The following is a 19,343-nucleotide window of genomic DNA, read 5'->3' as shown; positions in this document are numbered from 1 at the left end:
TGGGCAGGGACATCTCCCACTAGACCAGGTTGCTCAAAGACCCGTCCAACCTGGTCTTGAAGCCCCACCCAGTCACCTCCATCAGTTAGACCCCAGGAAGGGACGAGCCCCTGCTTGGCAGCAAACCTCCTCGTTGTAGTGTCCTCTTAGAAACACATTAAATTTCCCTTGTATCCTGTGACATGCAGCCCTGAAAGGTGAGGAAGAAAGGAAAATGCTCTTTGGGTTGCCAGCCCCACCGCCACCTCCATGCACGTATCGCAGTGGCTGGTGGTTCATACTTGATGGTCCAGATAACCATTCAATTTATTTTAGGGAATATAATCTGCATTTGGCATCTGTGACTGTTTCCTACCAGGGAATGATTCATGGGTGCAGGAGCTCTCCAGCTTTGCATTCGCTCAAGCTTCAGCTCAGTTGCCTCTGGCAAACTTTCGATGGTGCAGCTGGAAAACAGGTCCACAACTGCCCTTGGTGCAGTCTGAGATAGTTTCACGCTGTGGGTTTTTACCACGGATGTCTGGTCCATAATCACTCCTTACTGCGGCAGCAGCTGGAGGCAGCTGTGCTCCTCCAAAAAACGGGTGGAAAGAAGGTCTTTGCCCTTTGGTGCTGGTCCTTCTGTGAGTGCCCCGGAGCCCGACGCCAGGCTGTGCCTCCCCGCAGCACAGGCTTGGCCAGAGGAGCGAGGGAGGCTGGTCCCGGCAGGACGGGCAAGCGGAGGGAGGTGGATGCAGCGCCTCCAGGAAGCACATTCCCGGAACATGACGGCACATCCCGGGGGCCCGGGGGCTGCACTTGTGCTGGGAAGGAAGGACTGGGCTTGCTTTCAGGCTCCCCTTCTCACTCGGGAGCAGAACTCCGAACACATTTTCTAAAGCCACTTCTGTGTTTTTCCCAAATTCCCTCCTCAATACTTCCACTATGATTCTGAAGGAAAAATAATCGGTAAGCAAGGGTTAGCCTGCAAACTGCTGGGAGCTCGTGGCACGGCCAGGACCTCCCCCACCTCACTCCTTCTGTGTGTGTGTGCCCACACCTCCCCGTGCCGGGGGAAAACTTCTATGGAGAAGGGACGTTTTGTCCCACAGCAGCTAACATGGGGTCCCCAGTGAGCCACGGTGTTCCCGGACACCAGACTAACACTCCAGTAACTAAGGAGGACGTGCCCAGCTGCAGCCTTGCCACGGTCCCAGCCCATGGGAGATGGAAAGGAGACGATGTGGATCAGCCGGACACATGCTGGGCTGTGTCCTCACCTTCTCGGCAGGTTCATGGTCACTATTGCAAGGAGGGCAAGTACAGCAGGACCTGGATATCCAGCCATGTTTCAGCTGGATATGCTCTGTCCAAAGTCGTGCCCACTTTTGCCCGAAGAGGTGCTTTACGGGAAGGAATTGAGTTCACTCACACAACGCTCAGGGGAAATTTGAATTCACCTTCCATGGTCTCCTTGCACTAGAAACCTGATTTCAGCGTTCACACTTAAACAATCCAAGACTAAGAACATCTGCCATTTGCTCTTCTCCACTGAGCTATACTGGGCAGCACAACCGAACTCTTGACAATTATGAAAATGACATTCATTATTTTCAAGTCACAGATACATCTGAATAGGTATTAAAAGCAAATGACAACTGTTGGAGGGAGCCAAGGCAGAGCATGATCACACCAGAAATGAGATTTGGAAATATACCTTCTAAATCGACGCAGGCTCCCCGGTGATGATGGGCTTGCGAGCTTGCAGCAGAGCTCTGAGCCTGGAATTTGCTCCGAGGGAGCTGTGGTTGAATTTCTTTTTGTCACCGTTGTTTTGCAATGCCATAATAAGTGTTGGTGAATTTGCAAATCATAAAAGCATGGACCATGGGTGGGTGCTTTCATCCAAGGGCTAGAACAAACATTTTTGGTGTCAGCCCATTCCAGAGAGATTTTCAGTGTTATAAATAAAAAAAAAAAAAAAAAAAAAAATTAGAAAAAGCTAAACAAGCAACAGCTGTTTGGAACCGGGCCCTAAACCCAAAGTATATAAATGGTGTTCACACAAATGCTTAGAGACAGTGACAAAAAAATGCTCTAGCACAAGAAATGCAGGGTGATTTCTAGCTATTCTGCTCACAGGAAGCTGGGTTTTGTCCAGCCACAAGAAATTAGCCATTCTCAGCGATGAGAGACGCTTCGGTGACACAGCCACTGCCACATCTACCTGGTGGGCTGGACTGACGGAGCCCCCGGTGACAACGGGTGGCAGCATCAGGACACGTCCCCAGGATGGGGCCCAGCCTTGGAAACATTTAAAGCAGCTGAACTAGGAAGCCGTCTGTAGAAATTTTAAGACTGGGGATAACAAACCAGAGATAACAAGAGAATAAATATCAAAAGAAAAGAGCAGTGCTGGACAGCCATCGATAGCCTGCTATCAGGGGACCGTAGACGTACATACTCTCCAAGTTGAATTATGAGTATTAGCTTGTTTGGAACGGTATTTGCCCTTTGGACAGCCATATTTGTGTTTTGAGCTTCAGAAACATAAATTACAGTCATTTAACCCCCAGGCTTACATTTTACTTCAATGACGTAAATGAGTTCCCAACTTTCAAAGGCCAGCTGTCCCTTACAGCAAGAGGTAGCAATTATATAAAATTCTTTTATTGCATGGAGGTATTTTCAGTCCTTTAAGTTTATGTGCCCCAGGTGAAGCAATATAAACAAAGTATCGCTGTCACAATTGTGTTAATAATGGAAACTGCTTTTGGGAAGTTTTAGGGATAAAACCTATAACTTTATACTGCTAAGGTGCCAAACCTTTCCAATGTAAAACAGAAGTGCAGCTGTGTAAGGCACCGAGAAAGGTTTCTGAGAAGCCAACATTCACACACTCTTTAGGTATATAAATATGAAGGCGGTTGCTTCCAAGCCCCAGACGTTAATAAGAATTGCTGGGAAAAATAAGGTTAAAAATACATTTAAATGGCTATGGGTTTTTGGTAAACTTCAGATACACAGAGTTAAATCCCTGCCTAATCCAGCCTCACCGAAATCCATATTTTACAGATGTGCACATGTTCATGGCTGACGGCAGCACTGAAATGCTGAAGCGCAGTATGAGCAGGGAGATTCCGAACAGTCCGGCCTGGCTCTCAGCTCAGGGAGTTGCTCCATCAGCCCCAGTGCTGGAGTTTTCCATTGTGGATTTCTAATCCCTTGATTTAAACTTCAAAAACAGACCAGGCAACACAATTGATTGCAACAGTGCAGGTAGTTGAGGTTCTTGGTTTTTTTTTCCCTAACCCCAGTAGACGAATAGAGAAATTCCACTACTTTAAAAGAACACTTTAAAGATTCAAAACCAACAAAACACATCAAAAAGTAGCAGCATGCCTATGGATGGCTCTAATTTGCTGCCCTGTCCACCCCGAGAGCATGGTGCAGCAGCTGAAAGCACACTGTGCTCCCAGCTGTTCACGCACCTGGAGCTGAGCTTATTCTACTTTCCAGCTTTTCATTCATTTTTGTACAACAGTGACATATTGAGCTACATGGAAGACAATAATTCCACTCCACGGCCATTTTTAGAACCAGTTTTCTTTCTGCATTCAGAAATACTGCTTTCCTTTCACCCTTATTCAGGCAGAATGTGGGAAAATTGGGCCTCCTCAATCAATAGCAGTGATGTAGCTGGAGAGCTGCAGCCACTCTGCCTGCTCCAAGGAGCCGTGCATCACAGCGTATACACGGCCAGGCCAGCAATGCCCGTCACTTGCTTTTCCAAACCAGAGGACGGAGATGGTCCAGGAATGGTTCACAGTCAGGACCTCACCATAGCTCCTCCTCCCTGCTGTGGGATGGAGCAGAGCTTTGCAAGCCCTGATCACAGAATCACAGACTGGCAGGGGTTGGCAGGGACCTCTGGAGATCATCCAGTCCAACCCCCTGCCAGAGCAGGGTCACCCAGAGCAGGTGGCACAGGAACGCGTCCAGGTGGGTTTGGAATGTCTTCAGAGATGGAGACTCCCCCACCTCTCTGGGCAGCCTGTGCCAGGGCTCTGCCACCCTCAAAGGAAAGAAGTTCCTCCTCGTGTTTAGGTGGAACTTCCTATGCTCAAGTTTGTGCCCGTTACGTCTTGTCCCGTCACTGGCCACCACTGGAAAGAACCTGGTCCCATCCTCCTGACACCCCCCCTTTCAGTATTTATAAACGTTGGTAAGATCCCCCCTCAGTCGTCTCTTTTCCAGACTGAAAAGACCCAAGTCCCTCAGCCTTTCTTCATAAGAGGGATGTTCCAGTCCCCTCATCATCTTCATAGCCCTTTGCTGTACCCTCTCCATCAGTTCCCTGTTCTTCTTGAACTGGGCAGCCCAGAAGGATCCCAAAGGAGAGATATGAAACCTCCTGGTGAAAGCACCATTGAAACCAATAGCCTTTCAGTGCCACAGTTGCAGTGTTGACATGTTTTCATGAAAGGCCTTTTGCAACCTGCAAAATGCAACTTTTTTTTTTTCATGGGAAAAATCCCCAAGCCCAAACATTTAGTCATCTAGCTTGATTTAGGGACAGAAAATCCAAATGCATTCGCATCCGGAGAACTGAGTTCACATTGGGATGGGCGCCCAAGCTCTCCTCTCCTGCTAACTCCCCTACTCTTTCAGCTGTCACCTGGAGAGAGAGCTATTTTTTAACACAACTTTTTCTGACCTCATCCCATGAAAAAGTCAGGGCATTTACTGTAAGGCAGGCTCTCAGCAAGGCAAGGGAAAGGTTTAGAGGCAGAGAAGAGTTTGGATGCAGTTCACGTCTCTTGCTTGGTGAACTGACAAGGGGGAGAACCGAACTTCAAAGGCTTCCATTGCAGAGCTGATGACATTTAGTAAGAAAAGGAAAATTGTTGCTTTTTTGGGAGATTTACAAATGCCATCCGTGTCCATGGGTGTAATTTTCCATCAGGAAAAAGAATTTCAGAAGCAACATATGGACCGTGCAGTAAAGAAGTTACCATAGCAACCAGCCTCCTAAAAATCCCCCTATATGTATATAGAAATCAAATGCATGTAATAATTATGGCCGCATGTCTAAAGTCATTTCTAAGTCACATCTTCCTAGCATCTTTTTTTGTCTATTAAAAGTCTAATTCATGCTTCAAACATCGGCTTACTGTGCTGCCTCTCGAACCTGAATATATTTTGCAACTGGAAGTCAAAAGCCTCATCACTGACAGTCACTGACAAGAGAGTAAAATCTAATTTAGCTAATTCAAGATACATGCTATAAGCATAAAAGAATGGTTACGGGACCAGAATGAATTAAGCTCTGGGAATACAGCTGAGATGACATTTGAGTTCAAAAAATGTTAGCTGTTAAAAATAAACAGATGAAGGGGTGTGAATGTCAGAAATATATTTCAAAAGCAGGGTGTTTCACCACAGCAGAAGGGAGTTTGCGGGGTCACAGCCCTCCCTCCCCTCTGCACTGTGGCCCCTGTGCGAGGACAGATGGGACCATGTCCTCCCCCCTCAGCCCCGTGCTCCCATCATGGTGGGCTCGGGGAGAGACGCTGCTCCTGCTCTACTTTTTTGCAATCTCTGAAGGGATCCTAAAAGGTTTCGTGGCTTGGCATGGCATTTTTCCATGTTCCTCTGTGCTCTGGCATTAGGAACCAGGGATCTTCCTTGTTGTCTGATGGACACTCTGGAAATTTAGCAAAGATGGATTTCCTAGATGGACATCTAGGAAAACAAAACCTCTGCTGTTGAGAGGAGATGGGGATAAGGAGTCAGTGCCAAGAGAAGACCTTCTCCTGACACAACTGACGGTGGGATGGGAGGCCATCAGGTGCTTCAGTGTTGTCTTCCAGAACTTGTTTCAGAAGATGCTGCAAGGAGACAACGTTTCACCCTTTCCCCTGAGGCACCATCATGCCCTCTTGCCTTGCTAGAATGGGGAGCATTAATCATTAATTAAATGTAAATTTTACAGACTCATGTCACAGTCTTCAAGCTGACAATCCTGAATGTTGAGGTCAGTTACAGCACCCAGGAGCCCCAAGGTTCAGGTCCCATTTTGATTTATCTTCAGCCAGGAAACGAATCAACTAAATGCATAACAAATGAACAGACTCTCCCTGTCTACCAGTGTTCAGAAAGACTCTCAGTGAGCTTCAGCGGATGGTCCAACCAAGCAGTGTCAAGCTTCATCTGTTAAAACCATTTTTTCATCCCACCTGGCTCGTGTTACTGCGGGTGGGAGCTGTCTCTGTGTGTGCTGTGCCAAAACCTGCTCTCCCGTGCGGGGGACGCTGCAGCCCTGGTGTACAAACAAGGTTGCTGCTGTCACAGGAGCAGACGGCCCGAGGAAGACATTAGCTTCCTTTAAAGAACAAACAATTTGAAATGCCGAGTACCTGCTCATGGCTGGGACATTTCACAATCCCTCCTTCCCCCAACTGCCGTTCCCCTTCCTGCTCCAAGCATCGGCTGCTGCAGACTCTGTGCGAAAGGGGCTGAAACGCAGCCTTAGACAGGCTTTGTGTGTGTTGCCTCCACTTGCATCCTTTCAAAGCCCTTCCAACTGCTCGTTCTTTCACTTTTTCAAAGTGAGTTGAGCAGCTGGTGAGAAGATTGGGAGGGGTGAGGTCCTGCAAATGTCTCTTCTGAGGGAATGCATCGCTAATGCTCTTAAATGGACATTTATCCTGCACTGAACATTGACAGAAAGTTAATAAAATCACATTTCTAAGCCCCTCGAGCACTTGTTCTTGATGAGAGTTATTTCCATTGCAAGCTTTAGCTCTCTCCCTCTGGCTAATTTGCGGCAAAGACGCTCATGAAAAGCCTGAGCTGTGATTCTTCTTACGTGAGCAAAGATGCATTTGTTCTCCCTGGGTGGAAATCGGTGCTGCTAGGGAGCCAGGATAAGACCTTGGCTGAACTTATATCCTTTCTTTGGTGTGAATGGATATAAAACCAGCTTTTGCTCAAATGTCATTTCACTCTTTGGTTGCACAGACACTTGATTCCATCTTGCTCAACCAGAAAATAAAAGGCATCTTTGGACCTGAAAGGCAGTACCTGTTTTGTGCAATGTCTCGTGGGACCGTAATACTTCCCTTCTGCCTGCAATGGGGACCAGAGGTTTTCTGCCCAGATGAAAACTCGCTGGTTTTGCTGGTTTTGTTCTTCTGTTTAGGCAACAAGGGAGGTCCTCCTAAGCAATGAGGGTACAAAGCCCATGTCACATGTGGACTGGACTGGATCACCCTGCACTTTGGCTGCTGGGGAGGAGGTTTCGGTATGTTACACCCAGTGTGACGTGCTGAGACTTACAGCTCCTGCCTGGGAGGGAAATGAGAAAGAGTCCCAAAGCTTGGTGGTTATGGGAAGGTTTTCCACCTTGCTGCTTTGCTTGGTGCCCACCTCTGGCAGCCCTGGTGCCACCCCCTTGCTCCAGCCTCAGCCTCACAGGGCTCATCCTCCCAAGGCACCCTCCCAAAGCATGTGGTAGGGCAAGGCACTGTCCGCAGGGATGAAAACAGCTTGTTGCAACATTTTCTCTAGCTCACATTAAGTCCTAAATGGCAAAACAGATGGCTTTTAGGAAACTTGGGCCTGGGTTTGCATGCCATGGGAAGGCCACACTTGTCACTCGCAGAGGGATTATAGTTCCACCCTCATCCCACGGAGAATGTGCGGTTTTATGGATGATACGAAGTTTTGTAAATGTTTCTTTGAACCGGCCATTCTTTCTCCTTACGGGCATATAATATTCTATTTGGTGGCTGGACACATAATAATTTTTCTTAATACTTTGCCCATAAAAAATTCACTTAACACAGGGAACTCCACATGCCTTCAGGGGTCTAACTGAGGAATACCAATTCTGAATAGGGCAGAAACACAGCAGCATTTTAACATCTGGCAACAACAACAAAGAACCAGCAACAAGAAGGGGGCAAAGAGCGATGTCTTAGGGCTGGGCATTTGAGTTCTTGCACTGCTACAGGCTTCCTGCTTCATCTTGTATGATCAAGCCCTTCTTGGATCCTCAGCTTGGCACCCTTAAGAAGGTAAAAATGTGTATATCACTGCGTCCCCTAATTTATTGTGAAACAATGTAGAGACACAGGGATGCAGGAGCTGCACAGACCCCTGTGACATAGAGCATATGGACGGAAACAGGAGGGACCTTCTGCTTCTCAGAAGAAATTACACACAGAGACAAAGGATTTTTATAAACTCAGTCACCTAAAGATGAGCTCCATGACCTGCATGTAGCATGCCAAATGTGAGGTTTGAACATTTTGGTTCTTGTCTGTTCTGCATATCCCCATTTCTCCTGCTGAAGGGGACCGTGCCAAGGCTGATGCTGTGATCCGTGGGTTGTACGCCGAGAAAGCAGCGTGTGAAACCTGCTGCCTCCTTCTGACCTGCTGGGCAGAGTCTGTCCATCCTCAAAGCACAAGAGCCTGAGGGTCCAGACTTGCTGGCAGCGTCAGGCTTCCTGGAGCTCATGGTGTGCTCACGTCTCTACCCAAGTCAGCGTAACGCCTTATGTCATCCCTTCTGGCTGCCGTTCAGGAAAGCATCTCTAGGAAAGGACATACACTCCTTTGAAATGAGACTTAAACACATGCTCAGGTGCCTCCTTGCGCAAAGACGTCTCTGCACATGATGATGGTGAGAAGGTGGCAAAGAATAGGCAAGTTCCCTACAAGCTGGCACCTTGTCCTCCTCAGGCCAGCATCATGGTGCCCCAGATCCACAGATTTACCCCCTTGGGCTTGAAGAGAGGCCGTTCATGGGACAAATTCCCGTGACCCTTCCAAAGCTCTCCCCAGGCTAGAGATGCCAGGCTTGAAAAAAGTCATTTGCTAAATGGTTTCTTAATGTTTGTGTCTTCGGGTGAAATTTGTCGTGCTTTTAATTTATTACAGAAGAAAAGTGGAAACAGGGAAGGCTTTACGATTTTTAAATGTTCTAACACTTATTTCAGTGTTTCAGTTTTTATTACAATTATGTTTGTGGCAGAGGAAATTTCTCAAGACCGAGAGATAATGTTGCTTTCAGCCAGTAATGCATTTTCAATTAGCGTCAGAGAACGCCAAAACTATCCTTTTGCTGCTTCAGAAGTGAAGAAAAGCCTCTGGCACATGAGTGTGCAACATCGCCACTCCCATTAGTTGTGCATGTTGCTCAAGATCACCTTCCTTTTACTATCTGTTTGCTTTTACTGGGTCATGATTTTCCTCTGTCGATTTTCTCTGGATTTCTCTCTGCAGGCTTCATGGTGAGCATTTTGAAGTCACTTAGTTCTTTTCAGGCTGGCATGTGAGAAGAAATCTGTTCTTTTCACACTGTTCTGACCAAAAATGCTGAATATGAATCTCTTGCAACAGCTATTTTCCTTTCCTGCAACCACATCTGTGAGTGCCAAGCTCCCCGTTGGTGCAAACCAGTGTGGTTCCAGCGGTAGTACCAGCAGTGTGCAAACTGGTGTCATCAGATGGTCTGGATCTCATTTCAAGGCTCTGTGTTCTTCCACGTGACATCTGAACCTCAAATAAAATGTTTAATAGTCTCTTCACTCATGATCCATGGATTTCCTACCTCGGCATTGTTAATAGCTTACATCCACTTCTGGCATTATATGATACTTATTATAGTCGCAGAAGTCTTGCCATCCAGCAAGTTAGGTCACGTTGTGACACTTCCTTGACCTCTGTGTCAGCGCAAGGTTAGCAAACAAAATTGATTGTTTAGGTGTTGTTCTTTTACCATTGTGTTTCAAGTAGAAAATTTTCCATGAATTTCAGGTCTCAAAAAATAACTTGAAACGTAAGTACCGACGGAGGAAAGGTGCTTCTTTGCATTCTGAAGTTTTGCTTGTATAACACTTCCCCAGTGGACACCTGTTACTTAATTCTTACATTTTTAATCTCAAGAATATCTTCCTGATGCCTGAAATGCGTGGCGGGGTTTTGTGGTTGCCTTCCGCGGTGGCAGACGGAGCTCGCACCTTGGCTGAGGTGGAGGGAGGGCTGTGCTGAGCCCCATCCCCGGCCCCGGCAGATGCGCGCGGGGCTTTGATGTGGGCGATGCCGGGATGCGGCCAGCCCCGCCCGCCCCTTCCATCTGCGGAGCCGAGGCTCTGGGGAGCGCGGATGTCAGACCTGGCCGCACAACAGACGCCGCTCAGCAGAGGGAACGGAAACCCGCGAGTAAACAGCTTCATCTTGCTGCTCTGTGATCACCTAGACTATTTTGATCCCAGCTATTATAAGTTAAGATGCGACTGTATCAGATAAAATGAACACATGTGTTCTCAGAGATGCACGATGCAGACACCACATCTTGATCGAATTAGGTAGGGCTCGGTGTCTATATGTGGTGCATTAATTCACAAGCAACAAGTTGGGAAAGGAGCCTCCTGGACCGGGATGTGAACTTTGAGATGATCCTTTCTTCTGGTGCAGAGCCATTTGCTGCAATCCGTGTCCAGACACATGGACACGCTAAGCTTTTTTGTCCCAGGCATGTGGATTGGGATAGGTGGTAGGAGGTGAAAACACCGAAAGTCCTGCCTCAGTCCCATCATACAGGTAAAGAAAATAGGGACGAACAGGGGAATAAAAACAGCAGGACACTGAAGGCTGAACAGCCAGGATGAGGAAAACCAGGATGGGGAAAATGTATCTCAGCCTGTCAGGAAGACAAATGGATTAATGTAAAAATGTAAGAAAGGCTCCAGTGGGCCAGACTGAAGGTTTCACTACCCCAGGAGCCTGTGGTCAGCTGTAGCCAAGAACCGCACATCTAAGGACCACAGCAACAGACTGCAGGAACATGGTAAGTGTATGCCTCCCTGCTTCACTGTCCCAGGTTGCAGGCAGGGTTTTTTAAATTATTTTATTTAAAAACTCCACTTCTGTTGCTCTGTTGTGTTCCTCTGCTTCCTAAAACATCTTGGGTCACTTCATGCACCGATGTGCTCAAGAGGGAGACTCACAGAAAGGACAACCAGCCCGACTTGGTACCCAACCCCATACAGTGCAGCACAGTGTGTTCCTTTTGTTCCCCATCGCAGAGGGAGGGAGCTGTGGGGCCCAGGGACAGCAGCATTAGTCACCTCCTTACCAAGGCCCTTGGAGCCGTTCTCTGTTTGTGAAACGTTGCGATGAGTGTTTGGTTTCTACTGGTGACATAAATCAATGTCACTCCCTTGGCGCTACTTTTTCCAGAGCAAAGAATTCCCAGAAAAGGGAACCCCGCTGCTGGGTTGTATAATACAAATGTATGATCATGTTGGCCACATGGTATTTCCAACATTGGATATTTTTTTCTCCAGGATACAACCAGGATGCTAACAAAAACAACACATGGAAGACCTCAGGATAAGCCCCAGTGTCTGCTGAAGAGTACGTAGCTCTGGTCTGGGTCCTAAAGCAAACACAGATGCATCTGAAACAACTATCAAAGAAAAACAACATGTGGCTCGAGAAGGAAAGTCTATACGTGCCTGCAGACTAATGGCTGGTTGGTCTAGGCTGTGGGATTAACTTCCAGACTTCGCATATGAAGAAGCAACGTCTAGTAAGAGGAACAGGGGCTGAACGGACGAGTGGCCGCAAAGGGAGTGTTGAGTGTTGTTTCTCCTGCTGAGGAAAGAGAGGAGCTGCTGTTCTCCTCCAGCTGGGGAGACTTTCCCACATCCCTCCTTCGCTGGCTGGTGAACCGGAGCGGAGTGCCTCAGCCTTTGGACACCCAACCCCAGAGTCATCCTCTGTCTCGGTGCATTGCAAAAACTTACAACAGAAAGGTGAATTGTGAGCACCACAGCCAAAATGAGAAAAAAAAGTCACGTGTCTGTTCCTCAAACCAGAGCTCTCTTGTCTGGAGGGAACTGAGGAGCAGCCTGTTTCTCCTGCTGTCAGTGCTGAAGGCAGCCCTGGGCTAAGGCCTCCACAAACACCACCAAAAGATTTTGACAAACTTTAAAGTGCAATTTCTGCAGGGAAAAATTCCTTCTTCCAGGTTAGATCATAACAAATGACAAAGGTTTTTCTTGGCTATAAAGCTGAATATTTCATGTAGTGTTTTGATGGGCAAATTTTTTACTGATCACAGGCGATACATTACAAATCATAGAATCATGGAATCATAGAATTGCTGAGGTTGGAAGGGACCTTTAAGATCATCGAGTCCAACCTTTAACCTACCCTGACAAAAGCCACTTCTAAACCATGTCCCTAAGTGCCCCATCTACCCTTTTTTTAAACACCTCCAGGTGTTTAAAATATCCAAAAACAGGTCCAAGGAGACACTTAACATGAGGTTTTTTAGCAATTCACTCAACGGATAAACTGATGTCTGAGCACAGGAATACTGGAAGAATACATTTTAAAAGCAAGTCCTCAACCTAGCAGAAACCTTCCATCCCAGCTTCATCCTATTCTGTGTGCTGGGTGGCACACCTACCGCTGCCTGCTCTGGCAGCGTTCTCCCATTTCACGAACATGGGTTTAATTATATCTGTTGGTTTTGATTCCTGTAATTTTTCAGAGGAAAGCACTAAGGAACTATAAGTGGAGAGGAAATTATTCGGTTGGGACTTTGGGATTTTTTCTTCCTTTTCTTTATTTCTGTCTCAAAATATCTCTGGCAACGTGTGAAGTACTTTTCCGTTGACATTGGGCATTCAGTGAGTTCTTGGGAAATTTCGGTTTGCCTTGTGATATTTGCTAGTTTGCTCCATGGAAAACTATATTTTTGGGCAGGCTGTAGAAATACCCAAGAATTCACAACACAGATTTCAACATCCTCCAGTTGGAAGAATTTTGGAGTGACAGCAGATCTGTTTTCCAGTCTACACAGTGAGCTGGATCACCATCCTACAGCCAACATCGCCCTGTGTTCAGCCTTGTTTCTGACACACCATCGAACGCTGGAGACGAAGGATTACACCTGTCCTTTATTTCTGTGCATCAGGTCAGATGCACGTGGGGACACAGGACAGATGGTGGCCCAGGAGCCAAACTCAAATTGCCACAAAAAACACATCAAACACAGACTATCCTAAACTGGACGGGAAGTTATTTAGCAGAATCAAATTAAAAAAAAACCCAAAACAACCCATTTCTGGGTTGTACTTTCTTTATTCTAATACGATTTATTTTCTCTTTTCTTTTACCTACTGGCAGCTCCTGCTGTTCTGAGTATGCATGGAGCAGAGCGTAGTCTCATGAATTTTGATTTCTCTAAGTATATTTTCAACATTTTCCTGTTTCCCCTGAAAAAAATGGTGTTGTAAAGAGGTTGCTGACTGGAGCAGCATCAGAGGTGGAATATTCCCAGACGTCCAGCATTTGGTCCCATTTCTCTATACACCCGAGCACTTGTGGGAATCACATCTCGTACCCCTCCGACATGCCCTGTGTAGTGTTAGACCACCGGTGCCTAATTCACCGAATTTCCCAGAGCCTGGACTCACTCCTGTGGTGGCTTAAAGGGAAATCAGTTATCTTCACTCCATCACAGAAAAACAACTTTTAAGTGCTGTCCGTCATTTATCCACATACCTCGTTCCTGGCATTTGCTCAGCAGCCTCCCTCACCAAATAAAACTCTTCTCCTTGAAGGCTGAGGCCAGTGATGAACCTGAGTGTGTGTTTAAAGCAGATTACGGCTGTCACAAGTGAAGCATCCTAGTAAAATCATTTCATCCTCCTTTTCTGTCTGCTCACCAGTACTTATGCAGACAGGTAATGAAATACCAAAGTACTCGAGCAGCTACAGGTGGGGTTTGGGTTGTAGACTCAAGGCTTCATTTAACTCCGCTTTGGTAACTTACACATATTAGTCAAAGGAAAAGAAAAAGCTGTCCTGTTATCAAGGGAAATTCCTCAGTGCCTTTTTTTTGCATGCCAAGAAGTTATAACTGCACAAACCAAACCTTTCTCAAACTTCATTTAGGATTAAAATTAGCTGATTCTTCCCTGCAGATTCCTGTAGCAAACCTGTCTCCAGTCCCTCATCTGCAATTGTAATTAGTGACTGGGGAGCAGGACTGGGATGAATTCCTAAATTAGGCTTGAGATAGCAGATAGCAGCCTGTAAAACAGAGTCTGCCCAAGTGGCTGCTCTCACCAAAGACTTCATATTTGGGGATCTCCTTTATTGGAGAAATCATGGAATTCCTCTCACCACAAACTTGCTTTCTGAGGTCCCGATCCAAAGGCAATAGATGTCAGGAGAAAACTGTCACGGGCTGACCTGCATGGCCACGCTTTTTGCTGGTTATCTAGATGATTTCCAAACTTTGATTTTCGTGCTGAACATTTTCTGTGCTGTGTGCATGAGCCTTGCTGGCGTTTTTTAGTTTCAGCTGAACTGGTGCAGCCACCTTTAGGGAAATAGTCTTGCTTTTTGCCCAGTACCCAAAAGAAAATAAAAATGCAAGTGTTTTTACTATGAATTCCTGAGACACCAACCTTTGGAGACATACCTGAGTTGGGATGAAGAAGCCACCCAGGGATCAGGAATCAATGTCTCTTGGAACATGTCTGAAAAAAGCCTACAGGGCTGAGCATTGGGTTTAGCCCGGTGGGATGTATCAGGGGACAGTCCTGGACACTTGGAGCAGCTCCTGGCATGGATGTGCCAGGGCAGGACAAGGGCTCTGCAGGCTTAGACAGGAGATGCAGGTGGGCAGCATCCTCTATGTCAATGGCACAGCCAGAAAGTAACAAAAAATGGATTTTTCAAAGCTTCCAAAAGAGCAATTTGTTCCTCTGCTATCTGAATTTATGAAAGTCAAGCATCCAAATCCCTAGGATTTGCTAATGGCCCTCAGCATCTGCACTTTCTGACCAGACTTTGAATATCTGAAATGGCTAAATATCAAGAGCAGGAAAGTGGATTGAATAGAGACATCCTAGCCTCATCAAAATCCCTCCTGTGCCTTTTCTCCCATGAGCTTTAGCACCATATAGCTTTTCTTCTCTTTAAAAAAAAAAAATCTGTTCCCATATTTAGGTTTCTCTCCTCCTATGAATCATACTCAGATGATTTTCGAGGACCTTTCATTCTCTCTCTGCCTCACACGTTAATCCAAATCTCCTTTCTTAATTAAACTTTTACTCTACAAGAGTCTTTAACCTCCATTTCCAAGTGACAAAATCAAACCCAGCTCCTCTTGATAAGGAAAACTCATTTCTGGTTGATTGACAAGTATAATTAAATACCAATATTTTCTTTTCTTTGCTAGATTATTACCAAGACAGCAGCTTCAAGGATTATTACGGGTGCACAGGGGAACGGTACCTATAGACCGAGCTTGCTTTCTGCTTTTCCTTTCCCAGAAGGGGCTGTATCTGCTCGATGTTACGTGGAGGAGCAGAGTATGGGCAGGCTCTGGGCTCTGATCACATTTGATTAAGGCCACTGACCTTCCTGTGCTTAACTGTAGTCCTGAGCATCCCTGTAGACACATACACGGTCCCTCTACAAGGATACTGAACATCCCTTCTGCCCGCCGCAGCCTGCGGCCCCATCAAGCTTGCTGGGGCTTGGGTTTTTTTAATTTGCAGAGATACAAGATGCAAGCAGCCAAGCCCTGCCAAGCCTTGGTCCACATATATCTCTGTTTACGCTGAAAACTGCAATTAATAATTGAAAGATGGCAGGATGGAAACTGCATTATAAAAAACAGCCCGTACACATTCCTGGGGCTTCTCCGTATTACGACGCTCTGCGGTGTTGCAACACAGTGTTGGTTGTTCGAGAAAGTGGAAAAACCTGGTTATGGGTCTATTGCACCATTGTACGTGCCAATAGCCATCATCTTTCCAAAACCGTCGAACGTCTAAAGAAAACAGGGTGACCATCGCAGACCAGGGATTCTCTAATTAATTCAAACTTCATTCACAATGAATCACTGCTTATTTCAGTGGCAGTCTGCAAACAGGCACAAGAGTAATCATGTCCATATGTGAAGCCTCATTTTCAGGGATTTATTCTTGACACTGATTTCAATAAATTATTGGTGAATAGTAGTCAATTACAACTGTCTTTTTTTTTTCCCCCCAGGTAGCTACATTTTACTTTGTTAGATTGCTATTACAGAAAACAACCTAACCATAATAAAAGAGGCTAACAGGTCTTTCCTCCAACACACCGCTAAGCCCTTCCCTTGTTGTCCTAACGTTATTTGTGGGATATGAGTCAGACATTGGTTTTGTATGAAAAATAGAGCAACAGAGCTGAATCACATGAAAGGTATCATGGTAATGGTCTTGGTGACAGGATAAACCCCAAGAGCCAAGTCAGATAAACTTCCCTAACAAGACCTTCCACTGTCCTCCATAAACCATATAATGTGATAGGAAAGCTACTAAATAACTCTTTCAAAGAGCAATTACATCCCAAAGCTCCCTATCTTGACAAAGATATTGTCATGGCGCCAAACTATTCATCATACACTATTAAGATGTCAAAGCTGGAAATTCTCTTCAATTTGTTTATGTATCTCAGGAAACTGTTTATGGTTTCCCATCTATTAAAGAAACACCATTTTATATGTATTAACTGGGCTGTAGTTTTCATATGGTCTTTACCATAACTTTGATGATATATAGGAATGAGATACATTGGGGGCATCCTGATCACTGACCAGAGAGACGGAGGACCCTTGATACCTTTCCTAAGCTTGTTTCTGACCAGTCAATTAAAACATAAAGCCACAAGTTCACGGAAGCAGGAACTACGTTGTGAGGTTAACGTTACTTATCACTAAAAGAAAAAGAGCTTGGTTTTTGGTTCATCCTGACATGAGCTGGCAGAGAAGGGCAGTAAATATCATTCAGAGAGCCATTCCCTTACACATGCCTTTGAAATCTACCTCATTTTGTATGCATTTATTTGAAGGCTATCATAACCGCAGATTTTCAGTTATGATTCTTACTAGGCACCTTCACCAAATTTGCATCCACATAACATTAGTATATGACGGCGATTAGGTTATTATTTAATCTATTCTTGCTTTTCACAATTAAACTTGAACTCAATGCTGGTAAACAATTCAGATATTCAAATAAGTGGTCTCCTATCCTCCTTCTGAAGTCCTAAGACTGCCACAGCCTCTGGGTTATTTCTTCATATCATATACCCACGGTTCAGTCCACATGATGCCAAGCAAACATCACAGGCCAAAAGGGTTCATGATACTATTTTTATAAAGTTAAAAAAAACCCACCACTGACCACTGATAGTTTCCATGAAACAACCTTGACGCTGTGAGATACATTTCCAAGGCAATGTAAGAGATTTCAGCTACAACACTCCCATTAAATTTAACAAAAGCCAAGAGACAGGCTCTCCACATACATCACAGACATTAAGATGACCCAGAGGCTCAAAATTCAGCTTTCAGTTTAGGTGATTTATTTTATGGCATATTCCCCCATCGCATAACTCCATTAATGTGCTGTTGGGTTTCATTTTCACATGCACTCTGGGCTGAGCTGTTAAGTATTTTGGAGCATGAGCATGTATGACATGCTGATAGGGGTGATCTTTGTACAACCAAGCTGCTCCTCCTTTTTGCAGTAGATTTGATTACTAGTTCTCCAATATTTAAAATTTCCCCTCCATCACCAAGAAGGGACAGGCTTCATCACCTCAAGATCATAGAATCATAGAATGGTTAGATTTGGAAGGGACCTTAAAGATCATCCAGTACCACCCCCTGCCCTGGGCAGGGACACCTCCCACCACACCAGGTTGCTCCAAGCCCCGTCCAACCTGGCCTTGAACCCCTCCAGGGATGGGGCAGCCACAGCTTCTCTGGGCAACCGGGGCCAGGGGCTCACCACCCTCACAGCAAAGAATTTCTTCCTGAGATCTCATCTAAATCTCCCCTCTTTCAGTTTAAAACCATTACCCTTCGTCCTATGGCTCCCCTCCCTGATCCAGAGTCCCTCCCCAGCTTTCCTGGAGCCCCTTTAGGGACTGGAAGGGGCTCCAAGGTCTCCCCAGAGCCTTCTCTTCTCCAGGCTGAACCCCCCCAGCTCTCTCAGCCTGTCCTCACAGCAGAGGGGCTTCAGCCCATGATCATCTTCGTGGCCCTCCTCTGGACTTTCTCCGTTTTCTTATTCAGCTTTCCCTGTCCTGTCGGTGATGCAGTGCTCAGCACCGGTTCCTCAGCTGGCACCCATGGTGGAGGGTCCCAGAGAGCCACCACAGTTCCTGGGGAACTGCATCCCGCTCCCCTGGAAGCACCGGTGCTGCCCTCTCCATGGGAGCCAGCCCCACCTTGCAACCAACTGCCAAAGGCGCTTGGATGGGAAAAGGGGTTATCCTCATAACAACTCGGAAGAGTCGGAGCAAACTCTGAGCTCTTGCTCAATACTGCGAGCGCTGAGTGTATGAGAGCGGTATCTGATACGCTAATTAGTGAAAATTGTTTCCTTTCCAACATCCTGTTATTTTACCCGCATGGTGATTTACTGATGTTAAAAATTGGGTTTGGCAGGTGGAGTCGTCCTTGCTGCTGGTAACTGCCAGAAAAGCAGGTGTCTTGTTTCTGGTTTTATGAGGCTTTTTGCTTTTCTTTGCCTGGATACTTTTTTTCTTTCCGAATATACCTTCCTTTCCTTCATGGCTTTGTTCATTGCAATTCATATGTTTTTCTTTTTTTTCTTTTTCCTAATCTCTGATTTTGGAATGTTTCCATATTTGACTGTCGCTGGTATTTAAACAACTTCCTAATCCCTAGGATTTCCTTTTGTCTGTAAATCACCTTTAAAAACCCAGCAATCCCTTATTATTTCCTCTTTCATTTTCATTGTTTCATCTATAACAAGCAACATTAAATCCAGAGAGCATTTAAGACCAATTTCAATTTCTGCGTGAAAAAAACCCAACATTTTTTCAAGCCTGAAGTGGGATTTTTGCCAGGGGGAATATTTGTTCTCTCTAGTAACAAGGTGACATGGTGCCAGTTCAGTCTAATTTCACATGGGGCCAGGAAAGATTCATTTAAATGGCTGCAATATTCATTCAGCCTTTCTTTCAGAGTGTCCTAAATAAACTAAGAGCGGTGTGATGTCTGCTGAGCTGTTTCCTTCCTCCCAGGGAAATAGGAGGACTGTACTTATTTTCACAGGTAGCAACAAAAGAGACCATCTGCTTGGCTATTTTATAATCAGCTTATTTATCTGCATGTGGTCACTGCAGGAGGTTCCCAACATGCCCCCTGAAGCCGATGGCCGGAGGGGACCCGCAATGTCTATGTGCTCTTTGGGACGGGGACCAGCGCCCGCCCCTGCATGTTCCATCCCATGAGCGGTCCCTTTT

The 19,343-nt window shown here is 45.9% G+C and overlaps 1 long non-coding RNA gene across 1 annotated transcript in view; it reads right to left on the bottom strand.

Annotated features, from left to right (window-relative positions):
• Positions 1-19,343, bottom strand: part of LOC141749879 (uncharacterized) — a 66,017-nt gene that overhangs the window by 7,156 nt on the left and 39,518 nt on the right. The gene's annotated exons all lie outside the window — the stretch shown is intronic.

Source organism: Larus michahellis, chromosome 11 (assembly GCF_964199755.1).
Source record: "Larus michahellis chromosome 11, bLarMic1.1, whole genome shotgun sequence".
Classification (NCBI taxonomy): Eukaryota; Metazoa; Chordata; class Aves; order Charadriiformes; family Laridae; genus Larus; species Larus michahellis.
Note: the sequence above shows the minus strand (reverse complement) of the source record. Positions and strands in the feature narration are given on the sequence as shown.